The sequence below is a fragment of the Herpailurus yagouaroundi genome, unplaced genomic scaffold, assembly GCF_014898765.1.
Source record: "Herpailurus yagouaroundi ecotype Mexico unplaced genomic scaffold, PumYag 182, whole genome shotgun sequence".
Taxonomy (NCBI): Eukaryota; Metazoa; Chordata; class Mammalia; order Carnivora; family Felidae; genus Herpailurus; species Herpailurus yagouaroundi.
This window is the reverse complement of record NW_024412413.1, coordinates 29,022,674-29,032,939: the sequence shown is the minus strand read 5'-3', so window position 1 is coordinate 29,032,939 and position 10,266 is coordinate 29,022,674. Positions and strand designations below refer to the sequence as shown.

Below are 10,266 nucleotides of genomic sequence, written 5' to 3'. Positions count from 1 at the left end.
CCACAGCAAGATTAAGTTAGTGTATAGTTAGTAGATAGACCACGTAAGTAACTTTTATTTAAAAGAAAAGTGTAGGAGCACCTGGCAGGCTCAGTCGGTTTAGCATCCGACTTTGGCTCAGGTCATGATCTCCCAGTTTGTGAGTTTGAGCCCCAGGTGGGCTTTGTGCTGACAGCTCAGAGCCTGGAACCTGTTTCAGATTCTGTGTCTCCCTCTCTCTCTCACTCTGCCCCTCCCCTGCTCACACTCTCTCAAAAATAAATAAACATTAAAAAAATATTTAAAAGAAAAGTCTAGAAAGTGATGGTCTATTTTGGTTTCTAAAATATTTTTCAAGTAATCACTCTGATTTAGAATTTGTCTGTTGTATACAAAATGTCCTTGAAATAGTAAGTGCCACGTATCTCAATGTGATCAAGATACAAAAACAAAAAAACAAAAAAAACAAAAACCAAGTCATCTAGTTAAAGTGTGCTGTGGCTATGAGAGAGAGGTGTGTGTATTACAGAAATGACCAGGAGAAAGTCAGCTCTGTGCTCCTTCACTGGATGGAGAGATTCCCAAGCCACAGAACAAATACAAACGATTCCAGCCGAAATCAGTATAAATGTCATTTTCAGTGTGCAGCCAATTTCCAGATGTGGATTATTCAAGAATATGGTGGAGTTTTCTAATGCTATATAATATTAACTGGGATGCATTTTAATGACACAGAACTACTTTTAAGCTGAACATATGAAGGTTTTTTTTGTAAATAAAAAATTTTTTTTAAAAAAAGGTTTTTTTTTTCTTATTTTTGTAGTTCGTGTCAGGATTTATTTATTTTGCAAAATATCCAGCTCCATTCTTACTACCAGAGAGTCATAAAAATCCTCAAGAAAATGACAAATTTTATCTTCGACCAAAAAATTTTTTTCAAATTACTTTCATTTGTGATAACAAATTCTAGAAAAGAATATATTGAGTTATTCTCTGTCACACAGCTATTAGGGAATAAAATTGCGAGGTACTGTTTTCCTTAACAGATCCTTTTCAAAGACAAATGACGGAGAGAAACAGAATACCAGCAATATTTTTATTTCTTTTTAAAAAGAAAAATTCTTTAAAAAGAATTCAATTTTAAAAAGATAATTCTTTTTGTTGTTTTTTTTGTTATATTTTTATTATAATTTGTATTTAATTCTTTTTATTATATACGTTTACATAATTTTTCAGACGAGAACGTTAGAGACCAGAATGTTAGTTACTTGCCCAAAGTCACAAAGCTAGGGAGTATTGTGTTATGAAAATGTTAATTTATTTCTTGACACTGGCCAGTATATATGATTCAATGTATAAATGTACTTTCTTACGCAAAGAAGAGTGTATTTAAAACACATGAACAGTATTGTTGGTTATGAGAATCTTTGAATTCTGAGATACTAGAGAAAAACCTTGAAAGAGGGAAACAAATCAATTGTAGGCAAGAAAGAAAAGACTCTCGGCGTGCCCGGGGGGTTCAGTTGGTTAAGCATTGCATTCTTGATTTCGCCTCAGGTCATGATCTCACAGTTGTGAGATCAAACCCTGTGACAAGCTCTTCACTGACAGTGTGGAGCCAGCTCGGGATTCTCTCCCTCTGCACCTCTCCTGCTCACGCACACACACACTCTCTCTCCTTCTCTCTCTCAAAATAAATAAATAAACATTAAAAAAGAAAGAAAGAAGGAAAGAAAGAAAGAAAGAAAGAAAGAAAGAAAGAAAGAAAGAAAAGACTCTTTGGATTGATGGATTGGACAGAAAGGGGTGTGAGGCATTTAAAAGTGGAAAAATCATCCTAGAGAGAACTTTTGCTAGTTTGTTTTGTTTTATTTGTTTTGGCAGGAGAGTATGACAAAGTGAAAAAAGATAATGGAATCATCAGGTCATGCTCTATGAAAGATTAGGAAAATTTCAGTCAGTGAAATCTTGTATGGCAAATTTGATGGATAGGATCAGAAAACACCATAGGTTATCGAAAGTTTCTACGGATGAAGATAAGGACAATCTCTAACTAGGTTCATTTTATAAATACACGCACTACCATCCCACTATGATACAATTTGCGATTAAAATAAGTTCGAGCGACACAGGATATTGGAGACTTCACCAAAACATAAAAATTAACATTTGACCGATAACTTGTATGTGTGGGGAAAGTATCTAGCATACCAGCCTTCGTACTGAGTAGCACGTGGTGTGGGTGAAGCACCTTCCAAAGAATGTGGTACAGAGACAAGAATTGGCCCAGTAAAAGCCACTTGACTGATGGGGTGGTGTGGTCAAATTTCCACGCGAGTGCCACTGAATGAGAAAATCTATACAAGACCTAGAGTTCAAATAGCATCTGGATTTAGGTGTCCCTGAATGAATCACACTGTTATACAGACGGTCGTGGGAAGTACCAACCTGAAGAGCTGCGCACTACCCACGTCGTCTTGACTGCCTGCAAACGAGGTGATTTTATTCGTCTGCCAGCTGATAAAAAACATATACATCCTTTCTATTAATAGAAAGAGCACTTGTTTAATTCACATTTAAACTCTGTCAACACGTAAGAGTTCAAAGTATTGGTAGAACATCAAGCACAGATCAATTCAACACGAGGACCTTTTAGAAGCACTTAGCTAAGGGCTCCAAAGAAAAGCCCAGGCAAATATAAGTCTGCCTTTGTTCAAAGAGATTGAGAAAATTGGGCTTAAAAAGAAAGAATGTCAATATATGCAAGACACAACTTATTTGATGATTCATTGGCAGATATCAAAAGAAACTATGAATTTGGCATAAATCAGTCTCTACGCTGGGACGTTAATGGATTAGAGAAAAACACTGGACTCAATGTAAAAAGACATGGATTCCAGCCTGAGGACACTTTTTGTTTGTTTGTTTGTTTGTTTTTTTACCATCAGTATTATTTTGGGCAAGTCACTAAACCCCTCGAAATAAGCTTCCATCTATTAGTCTACACAGTTTTGCTCATAATTCTCGTTTTCGCCAATTCGAATGGTCTGAGAAGTTCAGTCCCTGTGCGGCTTGGGCTCTGGACACGTGTTTTCCTCCCGACCCACTCAGTGATAACTGAGCATCTGATGTTTCCTTTTTGTTATGTAAGTGCAACGTCTGTCACACGGTACATATCCACTGGACGTTGTGGAATGGAATCGAATCATGCACACAAGAAGGAATAAATAAGGTACCCACAAGATTATAAAACACTCAAAAAAAAGGAGAATATTAGAGAAGGCATAAGTAGGAGGAGAAAGAGGGCTGGAGAAGTCAAAAAAACATAGCCCTGCTGGTTTTCCATAGCTGGCTGAGAAGTTGTTTAGGGACCCATAGATTATGAAACACATACTTTTATTTTAATTTTTTAATGTTTATTTACTTCTGAGAGAGAGACACAGAGTGTGAGTGGGGAAGGGACAGAGAAAGAGGGGGAGACACAGAATCTGAAACAGGCTTCAGGGTCTGAGCTGTCAGAGGAGGGGCTTGAACTCAGGAGGGGCTGTCAGAGGAATGGCGAGATCATGACCTAGGCTGAAGTCAGATGCTTAACCAACTGAGCCACCCAGGCGCCCCATAAGATCCACACTTTTAGATGCTACACCCTGGATTAGCCCATCACATTATGTGCCTGACTTGGTGTTCTACTCTCTTCGTGCTCTGAATGGTGATCCATAACAGTACCGCCTAAGAGAACTTTCAGCAACAATGGAAACTTCTATGTGTGCCCCTCCAATATAGCAGCCTCTTGCCACATGTAGCTGTCGAGTACTTGAAATGTGGCTAGAGTAACAGAGGAACTACATTTTTATTTTCACTTAATTTTAATTAACTTAAAATTCAATTAAATAGTCATATGTGGCTGATGGCTACTGTATGGGGTGGCACAGATCTGTAAATTAAGGGGCCAATGAATGATCATATCCTTGCATGGAGCGGAGGAAAGCTTCTAAGACAGCATAGTGGCTCAAAATAATATGTGTCTGACAAAAAGAATAGTTGTTATAAGGACTCCAGTTTTCAAAACTATCTTAAGATTTTGATTTTCTAGGACTTGCAACTTAACACATCTCTTCAATATGGCATTGCATCCTGTCACCAGAAATAGAAACAGAATTCCGTTTGCTCCATGGAACACACTCCTTTACCTTCCTGGGACTCGGTTTTCTCGTCTGTAAAATGAAGTGTTGGACTTCATTAGATTGTATTTAAATTTCTTTTCAGCTGCGGGGACTGGAAGCAAATGAACTGCGGGGAAGCACTTGCATGTTTGATTTCAAGTCTCATCTGTGAATTCCTGTCTCATCATCAGGATCCCTCCAACAGGTTTTCCTTTTCCCTCTGTGCCTCTCACTCGCCTTGTCCGTCCACAGTTCAAAAGATTTCTCCTGTCTGAATGATTTACCCTTCTTGATTTATGCTGTCAGAAAGGTTTGTTTAGATATAGTCCAGACATACTTGTGTGTTGCTTCTGCATTCTAATGAAGGAAGACAACTTCAAATGGATCAAGGTTATCAAAAAAAATTAGAACTTTAGTCAAAGATCAGAAGGAAAGAAGGACGTTATAAAATAAACTTGGGTTAAAGAACTCTAAGGTTTAAACTAAACTAAGACAGGAAGCATGTTTTTCTTTCACAAAATCAGACTAATTCTTATGTAAAGGGTTCTTTGCACATAAAGGACCTGCAGTTACAAAAATGCAGATTTTTGAAGTGGCTACTTGGAGTTTGTCAAAGGAAAACAATTCTGAAAATGCACTCTGGTCCCTCTGGCTCCCCAGGCGCTCTGCACCCTGAGGAAGAAAAAGGTTACACAAGCGCCACCTTTTGGAGAAAACAGCAATAGCAACAAGAGAGGCCAGATTTAAAGAACAGTAATTCTAGTTCATTCTCAAAAGAAAAAATGAAGCTGTTCTAATCTTATCATAATGCTTAGAAGTTTTATGCCACAGAGGTTTATAAATCATTCAACTGACAAATACAAATAAGGCGGGATTAAAACCTGGATTTGGTTTTCCTCGTTTGTTAACTGGTATATTTAAATAAAGTAAGTAAAGTATATCTGATTTTGTTTTAAAAGAGTATGAAATAACCACAAAAGAATAAAAAGCCACCCAAAATGCTGATGTCATGATTCTCTTTTGGCCTTGCTCATGAATATAGATCTACTGGGAATATTAATTACTTGCTCCCAATGACGCTGCCCTAGTGAAGACAATCCTTAACTTTAAGCAGTGTCCTTTTTTTTTTTTTTTTTTTTTTAATATTTAGAATGGAAAACTGGAAACGCATATCCCTTTATTTCGCTAGAGAAGGAAATTCTTACTTTTATCTAAAACCAGAGGGAAATGGTGCCAGGAATCTGCTAAGTTTTTCAGACTTGTAGAATCAAAGGCTTTAGAGATCCAACAAAAGATGGTAAGAGATGTAAGCATAATTATCATTCAATATGTGTGAATGCCTTATAAGTGTCCCAGGCATTATGGGCATGCCCCCTCCAGTGTCATAATGATCTCTGAGCAAAAGATTCTGCAACTAAACAATAGACAAGATTGACTTTTAAAATGTTTCAGGGATGGAGGTAGAAGGATGCCTGAATTTATCTGAAGCCACGTTGAGATATCCACATAACTGATTTAGAAATAGTTCTCACTGGACTGACACACTGAAGTCGTAAGTATAAAATACCCCTCTTTCTTTAATGTCTAATTCTTTCTCTGAAGAACCTTTCAAACATAATCAGTTAAAGACATACAGGCAACTCTGATAAATGGGTGATGGCTTCCATGTTTCTCTGAGTTCATTCTCCCCAAATTATTTTGTTTATGCAACAGCCTAACACCTTCGAGAGCTAAAATTTTTTAATGTTCAACTTCAGCTGCCTTCTAACTCAGATTATGTATTTTTCCCTCAATGAAGGCTAAAGTCATAAACGCTGACATGATTTTAAAGTATGAGATGAAACCTGCCCTTGCTAATAACGGCTGTGATATTCTGAAGAACAATCTTCCCTGACTCTAGGTGCACTATCCTGACTTCTTGTATATCACTCCCTTCTCCACCCCACCCCGTAAATTTTAACTAAATTATTTGCCCTCAAATTAAATATGTGAGAGACGGATCGCTGAAGCAGCATTTTGTGTCTTATGCTCTGCCAACTAGGGATGTTAGATTCAGAGTTAAAATTGTTCAGCACGCCCTGTTGTGGTCGTCACTTGGCTCTCTCTTTCCCAAAACCTCAAAAATAGCTTATGATGCCATGTACCATATGTGGAGTAATAATTAGGCTTACCAGGGTGCTTTCTGTTGGAAATCTCTTTGGCATAGGCGAAGCTATAAAATTCAGCTTTTTTACACAAAGTTATCCAGCTTTTTTACAAATGCTTTAAAGATCATAACTGTAATATCGTTCGACAACTTGGCACGCTTAGAGGTAACTAATGGGCACTTTTGGGTCTAGAGTTTTATGCATTTTTTTTTCTTTTGGGACATCTGCCAGAATTTGGGAATCAAACCAATAGCACACATCCACAATCCTTGAACCTTGAAAAGAAAGTGAGGGCATATACTTTAAAAGTATCACGTAGGATTGATTTTCGCAAAAATAATCTGGGACTTCAAATGAAAAGCGAATATGAAGACCTTCCAAGGAAGTTCAACATTTTGAGTGAAAATCCAGGAGCCCAGAGAGAATATCATATTGTTTTCCTAATTAGAATTCCTATATCTGGGCTCTCCTTATGGATGCATAAACTTGTTTAATTTGGCCACACACCCTCTGTTTGGGATTGCCCTCTTGCATTTAATTTGCACCCCAATCACAAACCAGAAACATATGTCCCAAATCACGTGTCTTCAGATCCTGCCACATTGTTGGTATAAAGCAGAGGCATCATCACAAATGACTGCGAAAAATAAAACATTTAAATATTTATAGAGTAAGACCAGGATGGCTTTATCTTGGTTTTAGAGATCAATTAAAGGGGACAAGCTTAAAAGTCTCTTTTTAGACACACACACAACACAAGGCGTATTTGTTTATATGAACAAGTCTAAGTAGGGTCCTTCAGAACAGCAAGACTGATAAAATGAGAAAAAAAAATCAGAAAAAGCTGCCTATGACTGTTTGATAAATTTATTGTTTCTAAACTATAGCTTCCACCCAATCTTTATTTCTTCTGATACATGTTTAATTAAAATTCACAGAGGGTATAGGAAAAAACCGAGAAGCATAAATTTCACGTTGCACCTGTATATCCAGAATGTTCCTGGTAGTTTTCAGCTCAGTTTATAAACCGGTCTATTTTGTAGTTAGTTCTATGTGCTTTAGCCTACGTATGTTCTGGTATTTCAGTAAACCAGGATCCAAATGTTGTGTTTAGTTTCCTTTTAAAATTCAATTTTCTGTTTTCAAAATATAAAAAGTATTAGATATGTGTACCTATGTCTACACAGGTGTGTATGCATGTGTATGTGTGTGGGGTGTGTGTATGTGTAATTTGGGATCTATATGTGAGAAGGGTGGGATTTAGACACAGTGTGGTACCATTACCAGGAAATGGGTAGACTTTTTTGACCCCATTAGAAAACGTTATAAAATTAATGCAAATAATTAAAAGCCATTCATATTCTCAGCAGGGAAAGTATTAAAATACAGAAAAGTTCTGTGTCCACTTATACTTTCACAAAATGCAAAAAAATAATATTTTGTTACATAAAATGATATAGTAGGAGACCATGGGTATTAAATCAGAGATTAGGTTATTTCCACTGTTTTTTAATATCTAAGATCTTGTGATTCTGGGAGGCCACGAAGCTCCCAAAGCCCTACTTTTCTAGAGAAAAACTTGAGTCTATGAGCTGTGGTGAGGATTTAGTGTGGTTACAAAGACATAGCTTTTAGAAGCCTTGCAATTTTCCTGTGTGTGTGTTTTTTTTTTCTTTTTCCCCACAGAGGACACTTAGTAAATATTTGTTTTGCTTATCTTAAAAGCCTAAATACTTTTCACTTGAAACCGCCCTGTTGCACAAGGTGAATTCGCACTATTGGTACCCTCACGTTGAAACAGAAATGAAAAAAATGGCCTTTAGGATGCCTCTCTTGTTGTTGTTTTGTTTTGTTGTTTGTTTGTTCATTTGTTGTTTTTTGAAACAAGCTCCTTCTGAAGCTTTGCAAAAACGACCTTCCTCCAGGAGGCCCTCACGGATACACTCCACCCATCTCATCTAATCACATTTACCCCAGAATGCATTTAATCAGCTTAAAATCCACAAATGAACAAGTCACGTCTAAAGTGCTGTGCAGCCATATTTGTGATAGCAGCAGATGGGCCATAAGCCTTCCTTCTATTCATTCATTCACTCATCCATTCATTCATTCACCATTTAAGCAGTCATTTATCCAACAAATGCTCACTAAGGTTTAAGTGTGTAAGAGTCTTGGATTTCTCTGGAAAAACTGGAGAAAGCAGGCGATACAAGTGTGCGTAATGGTCCTACTGAACTTCTCAAAATCTTGAGCAGTTTTCTCTATTCACGTCACGCTCTTGCCTGTGAAGTAGGCAATCGGAGATGAATGAAGAGGATGATACTCTCCACGGCTGTCGGGTGTTTCACCGTCCAGGTAGGGCCGTTAGCTCATTGGATCTTGACAGCCCCAGGAGGCCATTATTCTCAAATCAGAAAGGCCCAGAAACATGTCCAGGCTGATAAGAAGTGACATTGGCTTCAATGTTTATGCCTCAGAAGTAGCTTTCCTCTGAAGGCACTGCATCTAATCTTGTATTTGTAATTGTTAATTTTATTCCAATAAGATGGCTCCAAATACATATGGATTTTGAGCCACACAACCTGGTATGCTTCTACTGCACCTGTACTGCTTTCAGGTTTTTTTTCTTTTTTTCATTATATTATGAAGCTATTGCTTTTAGCAATAGTTTTGAAGATATCCAAACCAGTAGTTCAGAAGTATACTGTGCATTTTAGTTACACTGAAAATCATTTTACAATGGTGATTCCCAAGTTCTTACCCTCCAGAACTTCTGTTTTGGTAGGATTTGCAACGGAAGAATAAATAATATACACATATATACTATATAATATATATTGCTTTTATATATCATGTATGTGATATATATAAATATACAATCATATATAATATATGAATATTATGTCATCATATATATATATACTCAGGTCAGCCATGCCATAGGTATAGCTGATCATTCAGAACTGTTTGGTAATGACTTTGCCACCAAACTTCAGTTTCAGTGTCACAGTGGCCACAATAAAAATGTTGAAGTCATATAGATTGGTCCTAAAATAAAATGTAAGTGGTCCCCACATCTCCACATTATAGACTCTGATATGCATTACTTTTAGTCCTTTTACTAACTCACCTTACTTCTCGTCAATTCCTGCCTCAGCTTTAACCTCTGCTGCTTCTACAGGACCCCTGGTTCACACCAGCCACCCGCCCCTTCATTCCTCCAGTCCATCTGCCATAAAGTCAGCACTGCAATACAGTAATAGAAATCTTTAGAGAAACCATCTGCTGCCTAATATTCTCTATCATCAGCCAAGGTTATAAGCGTTGCCTTTACATTGTGTGGCCTGGGACCTCGAAGACACAGGTTCAAATAATATAACATCATCATCATCATCATGGCCCTCAGAACCACAACATTCAAACAGTTTTTCACCAATAAGGTGAAAGAGTGTAATACACTCCTTTTTCCTCCTCCCTTTCCCACCATTCAACCAAATCCAGTCCTGGATCAAAGATTCTGGAAAATATCACTCTCTTTAAGCTTTAACCAACTCGGAATGGAAATGCAGCCAGGACTCAAAATAAATTATGCAGAGATATTGAATATAATGGAATAGGAATGTGGAATGACAAGTAATAGAAATGTGTATGCTATAGGGCTAGTTGAAAGTGTTTAAGGTAATCATTACTCAATGAGGAATTAAAGGAGTGAAAATAAATCTGTTGCTAAATAGCAAAGATTTCTTTAGTGTTTACCATTTAGTACTTCTAATTTTATAATAATTACAAATTTAGAGTATATTTGATATAAATATTTACTCCCCAATGCTAAATCATATTTATTATTCAAAATACATATTTAAATACAACCATTTAAATAATCGTGTGAAGTACTAAGCTGTTTAAATTATTTAACATATATATATATATAATCATCGTCCTTCTTCTAAAAGATTTATATTTATGTAATTATTTTT

The 10,266-nt window shown here is 36.8% G+C and overlaps 2 long non-coding RNA genes across 3 annotated transcripts in view; one reads left to right on the top strand and one right to left on the bottom strand.

The window, feature by feature from the left end:
- LOC121040633 (uncharacterized) overlaps positions 1-10,266 on the bottom strand; it is a 397,748-nt gene that overhangs the window by 34,645 nt on the left and 352,837 nt on the right. For both annotated transcript variants that reach the window (XR_005795382.1, XR_005795381.1), the window contains exon 3: positions 9,420-9,535. This is a non-coding gene — a long non-coding RNA (uncharacterized LOC121040633). The remainder of the gene's footprint in view (positions 1-9,419; positions 9,536-10,266) is intronic.
- LOC121040635 (uncharacterized) lies at positions 4,031-10,090 on the top strand. The gene is made up of 3 exons (XR_005795384.1): positions 4,031-4,347; positions 5,595-5,694; positions 9,471-10,090. It is a non-coding gene; the product is annotated as an uncharacterized LOC121040635 (long non-coding RNA).